This window comes from Phocoena sinus, chromosome 6, assembly GCF_008692025.1.
Source record: "Phocoena sinus isolate mPhoSin1 chromosome 6, mPhoSin1.pri, whole genome shotgun sequence".
Lineage (NCBI taxonomy): Eukaryota > Metazoa > Chordata > Mammalia > Artiodactyla > Phocoenidae > Phocoena > Phocoena sinus.
In genome coordinates this window covers 51,619,620-51,632,741 of record NC_045768.1, presented here as the reverse complement: position 1 = coordinate 51,632,741, position 13,122 = coordinate 51,619,620, and positions in this window count along the sequence as shown.

The following is a 13,122-nucleotide window of genomic DNA, read 5'->3' as shown; positions in this document are numbered from 1 at the left end:
TGTAGATACAACATTAAAATTGTTTTTTAAATTGTTTTTTACATATTTACTATTATTTCCTCATAACAGAGTCCCAGAAGTGGAAATTGTTAGGTCAAAGTTATAATCTCATGCCAGAAATGCCTGCATGTAATCATGAGGAAATAGTAGACAAACTTAAATTGAGGGACATTCTGCTGAACAACCGCCGATCTTTTAAAAAATGTCAGTGCCATGAAAGACAAAGAAAGGCTGAGGAACTGGTACAGCTTAAAAGTTAACTAAACAGCCCGAGCAACTAAAGGCAATGAGGGATGCTGGAGCGGATCGTGGATCAAGAAAAGAACATCATAAAGAAAATTACTGAGGCAATTGGCAAGATGTGCCAATTGACTCTGTATTTGACTCTACCAAAATTACATTTTCTAAATTTGATACTTACATCGTGGTTGCATAAGAAAATAAAGACAATAGCTTTATTCTTAGGAGATGTACACTGAAGTATTTATGCTAAAGGGCAGAATGGTATGATGTCTGCAACTTACTCTCAGATGGTCATCAATGATGATGACAATGATAATGATAATAATGTTTTTAATACTAAAATAAAATTGTAAATAATAATAAATTAACTAAATCAATCTAGATGAAGAGTATGTAGAAGTTTCTGCTCTGTAAATTTGAAAAAATTTCAAAATAAAAAGTTAAAGATAGGGCTTCCCTGGTGGCGCAGTGGTTGAGAGTCTGCCTGCCGATGTAGGGGACACGGGTTCGTGCCCCGGTCCGGGAAGATCCCACGTGCCGGGGAGCGGCTGGTCCCGTGAGCCATGGCCGCTGAGCCTGCGCGTCCGGAGCCTGTGCTCCGCAACGGGAGAGGCCACAGCAGTGAGAGGCCCGCGTACAGCAAAAAAAAAAAAAAGTTAAAGATATAAAAATTACAAACATAATTTTGGCTTTTGTAAGTTTGTGGCAACTTATAAGCAATGTATAAGAGGCTCTTTCATTATACGCTCACTAACACTGGCATTCATTTTTAATTTTTGCAAGTTTACTCAACTAAAAATAAATTTTAAATTATGTGTTTATTAGTTAAACGAGTTGAATATTTTTCCATGTTATTTCATTATAGAGTTGTATTTTTCTTGTGTGTCTATTTGTATCTTGTCCCACTTGCCTGTTAAAGCCTTAGAGTTTTTCTTGTTGGTTTGTGTCCACCCTTTTGAGTAATATGTTATCATTGTAGGTTATCTCTCTTTAAGGAACTATGATCTCCCTAAATACCTTGAGCTATTTGGAGAAAAATGGAAACCAGACAAGTTTACAGAATTTTAGAAATTTTGTTGGCCCTGGGTGACTGTCAACATGAAACCGAATTTAATATGCATTTTTGAAATGCTTTTTTCCCATTTCAGTGTTCTTCAATATCCTCCCAGTCACTTCACTCCACCCTATAGCCCCACATATTACCAGAAGGATTCAGGTAGCATGACAAGCACCAGGACACTTTCAAAAGATGGAAAATTTTTTTGGTGATTCTTTGTCCAAATTTTCCTGACTCAGTGTCCCCTGGTCCTCGCACACCACTGACTGGGCAGGACCACAGACTGGATGCCATACTATGGTACAATTCAACCATGTGATCTTTGCAATTCTTATAACAGCGTAGCAGCACGGTGCTGGTGGAGAGTAATATGCAGAATATAGATGTTAAATTCAGGTGCTATGTCTGCCATGCCCGCAAACCTATGTCCCAACCGCTAACAATTTATGTCTTTTAAGACAAAAGTTCTCAAACTTTGAGAAGATTAGAATCACCTGGAGAGCTAAGAACAAACACAGGGGCCCAGACTCATTGAAATAGGATGAAGCATAGACCTCTATAAGTCTGCCAAGGTCTCCAGATGATTCTGTTATATACCAAAGCTGCTTGAGACTTACCAAATAAAATGCAAATATCCTCAAAGGGTATAAGATTAAAAACCATGATCAGATGAAGTTTTAGCTTGGATTATTTTAACATTGTTGAGAGGGATAGCTTGAAGAAACATCAGTTAGTATAGGCAACCTGTATGAGCAGGCATACCGTGAATTTAGAATCCTGACATGGTTCTCTGTACAGTACCAGATCATCATTCAGCAATAAACTTTTAAAAAATTCAGTACACTTTTAAAAATTGTGAATCACTATGTTGTACACCTGAAACTTATATAATAGTGTACATCAACTATACCTCATTAAAAAATTAAAAAACATTAAAAAAATAAAAACTGAGTATACTAATGTAAATGTCCATGTAACCCATCCAGTGAATATATGACTGATAAGTGGAAACAAAACACATCTTTATTATGGTTTCCCACTGCCTCTTCAAAAGTGCATTCAGCAGGGATAATCCTTGCCAATCCCATATGGGAATGTGGGCAGGTCCCATGACTTTTCTCTTACTCTTAGGTCAAATTTCTTGGCTGCAAACATAGTTTCAAGTCTGAGACCAGAATGTCCAGCCCGATACTGATCAAAACTCCACCTTAAATTTAATGGCAAATATTCCCCCAGCTGGGGAATGCTTGAGCCTGGCAGCCTGCAGAGGCAAAGGAGGGGAAGCATGCATGGTTGCCTTCTTCCCTCCGCTTTGTACTATTTTTCCTTTCTTTTCTTCTCCCACCACAGCTGGCTAGCTAGTTTCTGACCTCTTGGGGTTGGAGGAATGGTGAGTATAAGAAAGCTCTTATTATTCAAAGCTGACTCTTTCCTTGGATCTTTTTAGGTCTTTTGGAAAATTGTTTTCCTAGAGACTTCTCTCCTATAAGTCATTTTACTTTGTTCATTTCTATGCCTCCTGTTTACTTGTGACTCCTTTGCAGCTCCCCTCCAATTTCCTGCTGCTAGGGTCCTCCACTCTCTTAAGTGACCCTACTTGATGGGTCCCCAAATGACCCTTGGTTGGATCTTTTCCATGTGACCCACACCCGATTCATTGAAACTGCTCATCAACTCCTTGGCTTGACAATCCTGGCTGGCTGATCCCAACACAACCTCTACCTTTGTGTCCCAGGCCACTTTAACATCCTTAGTCAGGCATCAGGCAGCATACTTGTGTGTCTCCCAGATGCAATAAAATTGTCATTTCAAGCTCTAAAATGTGTCTTGGAAGCCTTGGAAGGAAGCTGCAGCCCTCCCTCATTTATGTCTCCTGTCCCCACAGGCAGAAATGGGAACTCTCCTTGGCAAAATCTTCTCAAAAACAAAACAAACAAACAAACAAACAAAAACACTTTAGAAATCCTGTGGGATCCAAGAATCATGGAAATGGTTCTCAGAACTTCCTTGGTAAATTCTGCATATTACCATCTGATCTGGTTGTGGAATATCTTATTTGTTGTATTTGTTTATCGCAGTGGAACTTACATTTCAGCATATTGTTACTATAGTCTTAGATATCCTGCCATTAAGCCACATTTAGGAAGGCCATAGTTCAGGGCATTCTCTTCCCTAGATTAGGAGCTCTTGGAGACTGCAGTAGATTACTGGAAAATGCTACAGATGATGCTTTATTTTGCTAGTAATTTTTTCAATGTATAATAGATGTAGAGATAAGTACACAGCAATAAATGTACAAAGTAAACACATTCATGTAATAATCACCCAGCTCAAGAAAGAGAATATTACTAGCTTCCAGAAGCGCCCATCTTACCCTTTCCTAGCTGAGTTCTCACAAGGGCAACTAATATCCTATTAACACCATATATCAGTTTTATCTGCTTTTGAAGTTTGTGTAAATGGAAGCTTTTCTGCCTGGTCAACATTTTGTTTGTGGATTCATCCATACTGTTGTCTTCAGTTGGAGACCATTCATTCTCATTACTGTGTGGCCATGCTATGAATATATCTGGACAGTTAATATTTGGTCAATGACTCTTTTCCCTCAAGGGTAGCTTAGAGGTTGACTGTGGCTTCCTAGACCTTCCCGGATTCTAAATAGAATCCACAGGTGGATTCTCAAAATCACTGTAAAGATTTGTATGGGGTGCCATGACAAAGCAGTTGAATTGTTTACAATTTTTTTTTTTTTTTTTTTGCGGTATGCGGGCCTCTCACTGCTGTGGCCTCTCCCGTTGCGGAGCACAGGCTTGGGACGCGCAGGCTCAGCGGCCATGCTCATGGGCCCAGCCGCTTCGCAGCATGTGGGATGCTCCCGGACCGGGGCACCCGTGTCCCCTGAATCGGCAGGTGGACTCTCAACCACTGTGCCACCAGGGAAGCCCCTTTACAATTTTTAAAAGACTGTGTAAAAGGTTATATTCTTTCAGGGAAAGAGTTTATTGCTTCTCCCCATTCTTTGTATTTTATCCCATCAATCTGCTCTTTTAATTTGGCTGATTTTGAATCATAGAATATCTAAGCTGGAAAATCACATCTTCTGAGAAACATTTTGCATGAATTCTGATAACAGTTGTATGAATTTCTATTTCCTCAGGAATTATGATAAGAGGTTTATCACATAGGCCTCAAGAAAAATAACAACAGATCCATTCACAGTAACAACTGGAGATCATAAATACTTTTCTGATTATTCCTTGCATTTTACTTTACCATTATATAATGGAATTTTTTTCCCCCAATTAAAACAGAAGGCTTCAAAAAAAAAAACAAAAAAAAAACAGAAGGCTTCAAAGCGTGACAGATTTCTATCTGAGAATAAGATGACATTTAATTTATATATAAATTAAAATTCACATTTTAAAATTCTACAATGAAATTCAATAAGTATTTTGCAAACTTGTTAGCATTTACTTCATGGATTAACATCCACACTACAGTTTTAAATGTGGGAGTTGAAATATTATCTGTATTCTGAATAGTAAATGTAAAGTGTTAAAGATGTGTGTTTTATGAAATCCTGTTTGACATATGTTAAAATGTCATTAGAACATTATTTTAAATGAAAATGTTTTTTTCATTCAGACTGAGGTGTATGTATAACTTCATTTGTTTATTCATTCAACAAGATATTTAATGAGCACCTGCTATGTGCCAGGCATTGCACTAGGCTATAGACATGTCACACAAATAAGATGATGTTGCCGCTGTCCTCAGGAGCCTATAGTTTAGTGGAGTTGAGATATAGATAAGTAAATAAATAATTTCTAGACAGGATACTCACTGCTTTAATCAGGCAAACAGGATTCTGTATGTGTCACAGAAGCACACGAAAGACACCAAATCGATCCTTGGAAAGTCATGAAATCTTTCCCAAGGAAGTGATGTGTAAGGTGGGTAAGAAGGTAGCCAGATACAGGTTAGAAGAGTGGTCTAGACATTTGGAAAAACAGAAGCAGCTGGATGCCATTCACTGACATAGGGCATATAGTATGGGAATTGGATTGGAAAAGGAGAAGGGAACATAATTAAATGACCTGGTGACATGAAAATGAACCCACAAGAATCCCAGAAAGAAATCATCATTAAGATAGCATAGTGGAGTGAAAGGGGGTCAGGACTCAGGCTGACTTGAATTTAAACCCTCGTTTCATCACTTAACAGACGTGTGAAGCTGAACAAACCCTTTAACTTTTCAGAGCCTCAATTTCCCACTGTGCAAAATGGGGACAATAATGTGGACATTGCAGGGTTGTAGGGACGATTAAATGGAATAATGCATGTAAATTATCCCATTTATGGGATAATTATGCATGCTAGCCCAGTGCCTATCACATACTGAGCACTCAAAAATTGGAGGCTGTGTTATTTCAGAAGAAAACCAGGGATTGGGGGAAGATTAATACTTTTGACTAAAGCCAGGAAGATCTGAAATTTTGCAGGATTCCTTTGGCCAAAATTAAGGCTACTAGAATTAGAGTTTCCTTTTCAATTGACAAGTGAACTATAAAAGTGAATGAACTTGTGGCTGCTCAGATAAAAGCATGAGTCAGAGTTGTAGTTTCTGCTCTGTGGATACAGTTGTCAACCAGATACACTGAATGTGGGGATGGCCAGTAGCAAAATTATAAAGCAGGCCTGTTTGTCTTCAAACACTCCTGAGCCATCTTTTAGTTCCCTTGTAAAAATGCAAAACTGACTTCTGATTTGGGGTGATCCATTGAATATATGCATTTACTTTGGGTTTTACTTGAAACCCAAGTAAAATGACAGTAAAGGAATTGCTTTTTAAGGCAGAAATCCACAATGACAATGAGATTAGGAGGGAAGATAAGAACAACAAGATTTTGGGATTTAGAAGCCATGTAGACAAGAGGTATCCAATTTAATAGACCTGAGAAAGATGATCCCTTACCTTGCCTTGGAAAAAGCTAGGAAGTACCTGATTACATCAAAGACCTCCCAAAAGACTGGGAATATCAAGTACCTCTGGAAATGTGGATAAAGGTTGGGTTAAAAACAGTGGAATTGGTTTGTAAGTGTGTTTAAGAAGTGGTTAGATCCATAGACCTTCTATTCAACCCTGTATAGCCAGATAACTGTCCCTCTCCCAGCCTGTCAGAGGCTGCATATGGTAAAATAGAATTACTTTCAGGGAACACTTGGCATATTTGGAGATGAGATTCAATACCATAAACAGACACATTTTTGGAAACATTTACAACCCAATAAAATCCCAAGTCTTTTACCTCTGTTCTAATTTCAGAGCACTGTGGTAATTTCTCTCCGGTATCTGACCACCTTGAGAGGAAAGACATCAAGAGTGCCCCCAATAAATGACCTAGCCAGATGACTCAAAACTGAAGCTGACAGTCAACAAGGCTTACCCATGGGGTCAGAACTTCCAAGAAGCTTTTTCAGTACCTCATTCCTAGATTTGAGTAGACAACCAAAGATTGTCAGACACCTAAGGAGAACCAACTTGAAAGGTAGAGACCAAAACAAACAAACAAAAAAGCAACTGGAAGAAACCAAGCCTATGATCAGAAAACTATTATAAATATCCACAGAGGGATAAGAGGTGATTTTGAACCCATGAAACAAGAATATTATGTTATTTTTTAAAGGAACATTAAGGGAATAAAAAAGGGGACCTGGGGATTAGCAGAATAAAAAATTCAAAGAAAGTTTGAATGATAAAGTTGAGCAAATCTCCCAGAAAGTAGAGCAAAAAGACAAAGGGGTGGAAAATAAGAGTTTAAAAAAAAAGTGATAGGACCAGAATAAGAAGTTCAAAAGCTGCATTAGAGCAGTCCCACAAAGAGAGAGACAGAGAAAAATGAAAGAAAGGAAATCATCAATAAAATAATTCTAGAAAGTTCAAGGAGAGGACATGCATTTACATACTGTAAGAGCTACTGAGTGCCTAGATAATAAGTGAAATTAGACGCACTTCAAGGTATATTATTGTGCAATTTCAAAACACTGGTGTATTCATTTGCTACGTCTGCCATAAAAAGATAAAACAGACTAGGTAGCTTAGACTACAGAAATTTATTCTCACAGTTTTAGAGGTTGGAAGTCCAAGATCAAGGTGTCATATGACCCCAGGATAGATTTTGTAAAGAATGTGAAATTAAAGGAATACCTGATCCTTTTGAACATATGAAAAGGATATTTAAAGTGTTTAAGAGTTTGAGATAAATTAGTGATAAGTACATAATAGTAAGCAAACAAACAAAACTACAAGAACTAAAACAAAAAAGCTATTAATTTCAGGGAAAACAAAAAGTTGAGTAAGAAAGAAAAATATATTCATAGGACACCCTGAGGCTCAACTGTGATATCATGTACACAGTCATAACAATGTTAAAATAAATATTAATTTAGCCACCATAAACATATTGAAAGTGTGGGGAGATAGAAATAGTGTTTGTACTAGGTGTAGGTGTAGGTGAAGGATGAAAAAAAAGTTAAATTTTCCAATATCTGTGGTTATATGAAAAAAAAAATCATTAATCTGTACACTTAAGATTAGTGAGCTTTGGGCTTCCCTGGTGGCGCAGTGGTTGAGAGTCCGCCTGTCGATGCAGGGGACACGGGTTTGTGTCCCGGTCCGGGAAGATCCCACATGCCGCCGAGCTGCTGGGCCCGTGAGCCATGGCCGCTGAGCCTGCGCATCCGGAGCCTGTGCTCCACAACAGGAGAGGCCACAGCGGTGAGAGGCCCGCATACCACAAACAAACAAACAAAAAAAAGATTAGTGAGCTTTATTCTGTCTGTTTTGGCTCAATTAAAAAAAAATCCAACAATTATTGTTCAGGTTTCAACCTAGGATTGCAAACTCAAATGCTGAATGGGGTTGGGCAAGGAGCTTAACTGAGGGAAGCAGTCTTGGTAAGTTTGAATAAGGAACTGGTGGTATGTGACAAACTGAAGAGCATGTGCTCTGAACACGTGCTCTGTTCCTCAAGTGGACTGCTACTGCTTAGCTCTAGCTATGGAAACATGAGCCTTGTATCACAAGATTTAAGGATTTCTCGAGAAAAGCCAAATATGTAAATGTTTACAAATGGAAATGTCCTGATTTTTTAAACATTGCTTAATACAAAAAAAAAACAAAAACTGTGAGCTACATTTGGTCTATATAGTTCAAGCTGGCAGTTCTAAAATGATGAAGCTTTTTCATACTCACTTGGAGGGTGTGGGAAAGACATACTAGCCCAGAAATTATATTGCATCGAGTTAGTTAAACTGGCTCTGATGAAAACACTTTTAAACAGCAAACCAAGGAGTGAAGACCTATAACACTAAGAAACCAAAGCCAAACAAAACAAAACGAAGAAACAAAACCTCCGGACCTTAATATTTTTCCAAGTCACGCTGATGTGATAAAATCAGAATTACTGAACACTTGTAAGATATCAAATGTTGTGCCTTTGACTTAGCATATTCAGAAAGGGAACTTAATTGAGAAGACTTATGAATTAATTGAAGATCTAAAGCATCTGGATCATTCAGCTCCTACTAATATATAGAATTTCCAAAGGCCATGTTTAGTTTGACGTCAGTGAATGATTCATCATTTCTCTTGACTTTCAGGCTGATCAATGTCCCGTGTCAAATACCAAACAATGTGTTAGATTGAAGTTTTCTCATTCGTAAACTACCTATATCTGCTCCTATGCAGATGAACAGGGTAGAAAGTCAAGCAAATGAATAATGAGAAAAAGATTAGTGTATTGTATAAACAAAGACGCAAAGCAGATCAATGGTTACCTGGGGCCCAAGGTGGAGAGAAGACTGATTGTAAACAGACACAAAGGAACTTTAGGGGATGATGGAAGCGTTCTAAAACTAGATTGTGGTGATTGTTGTACAACTGGATAAATGTATTAAAACTCTTGAATTGTACACTTAAAATGGGTGAATTTTGTGCTAGGTAAATTATACCCTAAAAAGGCTGTAATTAAAAAAAAAGAATAATGGATGATAAAATTAGTGGGCTAAAGTACAAGTATGATGAAAAACAAGATATTTACATAGTCTCAAAGTATCTCCCACTAGATACTTATTAACTGCAATGGGGAAAACAGTAACTTTATGGTGGAGAAACCTGGCAGACAGTACTTTTAAATGACCAGAGTTAACATCACCAGTAAAGGGATGGATGGATATCACATGCCTTCTGAAGTGATACACAGAGAAGAATATACCATCGGCTTGTGGTACTCCTGCCCAAAATGCATAACCTGAATTTAATCCTGAGGAAGCATATGACAACCCCAAGTTGAGGGACATTCTACAAAATTACTGACAAACACTCTTCAAAACTGTCAAGTTCAGGAATGACAGACGGAGAAATACTCCTGATTAAGGTAGGGCATGTGACAGTTAAGTGCAACGTGAGATCATACGCTGGATCCCGGTCCAGAAAACAGATGTTAGCGGGCAAACAGAAGACAGCGAGCAACATTTGAATAAGGTCTGTAGATTAGTTAACAGCATTGTGTCAATGTTAATTTCCTGCTTTTGATAACTGTGGTGCGATTGTGTGAGATATTAAAATTAGGGGAAACAGGATGAAGGGTATATGTGGGAATCTCTGTACTATTTTTGTAACTTTTGTAAGTTATTTTGAAGTAGTTTCAAAATGAAAAGTTAAAGGTTAAAAAGATGTTTTACCTTTCAGCTGGGAAAGTGGCAATGGATTGATAAGAAATTAATGGTGAAGTAGTGACCAGAATTTTACCCATTGCTCAGAAAGCGGTAAGCAGGAAAACAAGGTGAGGTAGAGACATTTTTAAATGAAGTACTAAAACTAAATATTATTATATTAACCATTCTCTTTCCTGCTCTTCCCTTCCCAGTGGAACTGCACTATTCTGTACTTTTCTTTTCCTTCTTAAGAATATATCTTTTTAGTGACTCTTGTACTAGTGAAAGAAAACTTTTTTTTTTTCCGGTACGCGGGCCTCTCACTATTGTGGCCTCTCCCGCTGCGGAGCACAGGCTCCGGATGCGCAGGCTCAGCGGCCATGGCTCACAGGCCCAGCCGCTCCGCAGCATGTGGGATCTTCCCAGACCGGGGCACGAACCCGTGTCCCCTGCATTGGCAGGCGGACTCTCAACCACCGCGCCACCAGGGAAGCCCAAAAGAAAACATTTTAAACTAAAAACTTGATTCTGCTTTGCTTAATATTAAAAGAGAAATTATGGGTCACAATGATACTTGATGCAAAACTTGGAAAGGCAGAATCTTATCGACACAAGAGTTTTTAGAATTCGAAGTACTCATCTGGTTACTATTCTGTTCAGTTAAGATAATAAAGTGAATGTTTTGTATTCTGGTGACCACAGAAGCACAATGAACAAGGAAACAAGGAGCACTGGCCAGGTAGGGCAAAGGTCTATGTGTGCGCTATGGCTATTGTGACATATTTATCATATGTGTGCTTATGAGTATGGTCTTTCTTTTTTAATTTTAAATTAATTTTAATTTTTTATTGAAGTATCATTGATTTACAATGTTGTGTTAGTATCAGGTGTATAGTAAAGTGATTCGGTCATATATATATACTTTTTCAGACTCTTTTCCCTTATAGGTTATTACAAAATATTGAGTATAGCTCTCTGTGTTACACAATAAGTCCTTGTTGGTTATCTGTTTTATATATAGTAGTGTGTATATGTTAATCCCTGTTATATTAATTTTTCTCTTCAATGTTTACTGAAAAAGAGCAAGTAGCTCTCCAGGTGAGTCAATTGTTAGCTTCAAAGTTTTTATTTAATCTCCTAGGAATGTCACCTTCAACTTTAAAGCGTGTAATGACCATAAAGCTTATAAACACGTTTGTTAAAGGAAATCATATTTGGTTATTTAATCTATAGAATACAAGTGTTATGGGAGATTAAATTTGTTCAATTAAGCTGTACACGAATTTACCACACCTGTGATCAGAAAGAAATCCATCGTGTATAGTATAGATTCTCTTGTTATTCAGAAAGCTTCATTCAGACTCTTCTTCCTGTCTTTTTCTTGGGGGCTGTCCAAAACAAAGATGCTTCTAGCAGTTTCATATGTAAATACAACGCAAAGCTTTACCATAGTATTCCAATGTATGGATGTGCCAAATTTATTTAGCTACTCCCCTACAGGTGGATAGTTAGGATTTTTCCAACATTTTACCTACAACACACCTACTATAAATGTCATAAATGTCTGCATATGTATATATGTAGGACAAATTTCTAGCCATAGAATTCCTAGGTCAAAAGGCATATAAAAGTAAGAGTTTGATAGCTATTTAAAATTTTGCCTTCCATAAAAAGGTTGTTGATATATATCTTATTTATTTAAAAATGTTTAGTATTTGTGTTAAAAATTATAGATGCCTTTTGTCTTTTGTAACCAGTAATATGATACAAAGATGTATTAAAAAATAAAATGTAACCATTTCTCCTCTTCCCCCATTGCCCCTGTCTATTAGTACAGTGATGTGTATCCTTTCAAACATACTGCATGAATGTCATCATACACACACCTGTAAATAAGTACAATCTCATATATACAGGCACTGAATTTTTTCTAATTAGAATACATTCAGGTGTTATTTATATTATTTTAAAGACAAACAAGTAAAACCTTCTATTGGTTAGAGTTGGTTTCAGTAGCATGAACAGAAATTTAAACAGCACAAAAGTTCATTTTCCTCTCTTGCAGCTCCACGCCAGGGTGTGGGCTGCTTCCAGGTCTCTGCTCCCACATCTCTGGGGTGTGGCTCCCATTCTTAGTAACCAAGAATCGCTCCAGCCATCACTTCTGTATCCCAGGCAGCAAGAGAAAGAAGAAATGAAGGACACTAGGTTCTACAAAACTGCCACACACCACTTCTCATCTGGTCCATGAGCCAGAACTTCATCACATGACCATTCTTAGTTGCAAGGTAGACTAGGAAGGGTAATCTTTATCCTAAGAGGCCATGTACCTAGCTTAAAATTCAGGGGGTCTGCTATTATTAAAGAAGAGGGGGATGTACCTAACATACAGTACCTAATTCAGGAAATTTCAAATTATTATGCACATAAGTTTGGAAGGACCACTAAAATAAAGGTAGCTTGCAGAAGGAGTAAGGGTGCTGATGTGAAGGAAGTTCCCATAGAAAGATTATGTGATTGAGACAGAGATACGGAAGTGGCTGCGTGGCTTGAAAATATTTGCTGCTATGTATTTGGAGCAGCCTACACTGAGACTCAAGGGCAGAACAAAAACATTAAAATAAGAAGAAAGTAAGTAAGTCAATCTGAAGAAAGTTCATGAATCTTCCTCCATAAGTGAAGTCATAATGCTTAATTGAGAGACAGAGCTATGGGACTCCAAAGACACTGGTCTTGAAACCAGGAAGCCCTGGCTTTGCTGATAGCACAGTATTTCAGTTAAGTGCAATTAAACAGTCTTTGAGGAAATTTGGAGTATTAGTAAGAGGAAGGAAGAATGGAGATCTTTCACTTTTGTTTCTGTGTCTTTTATTTACATTTAAGCAATCACGAGCAGGTGCCTATGGATTTTGGCATACACTTCTTTAAAACCATAGAAGTTAGAAAGTGAAACTTAAATAAAGCCACAAATGTCACTTCTAAATTTCTATCGACAGTAGAAGAGGATATTATTTAGACTGTCTCCTAAACCATTACAATATAAATCATTGCACAACATTTTTCTAGTTTTGCTCAACACCCACTCTTTGCCCAATAGTATATTT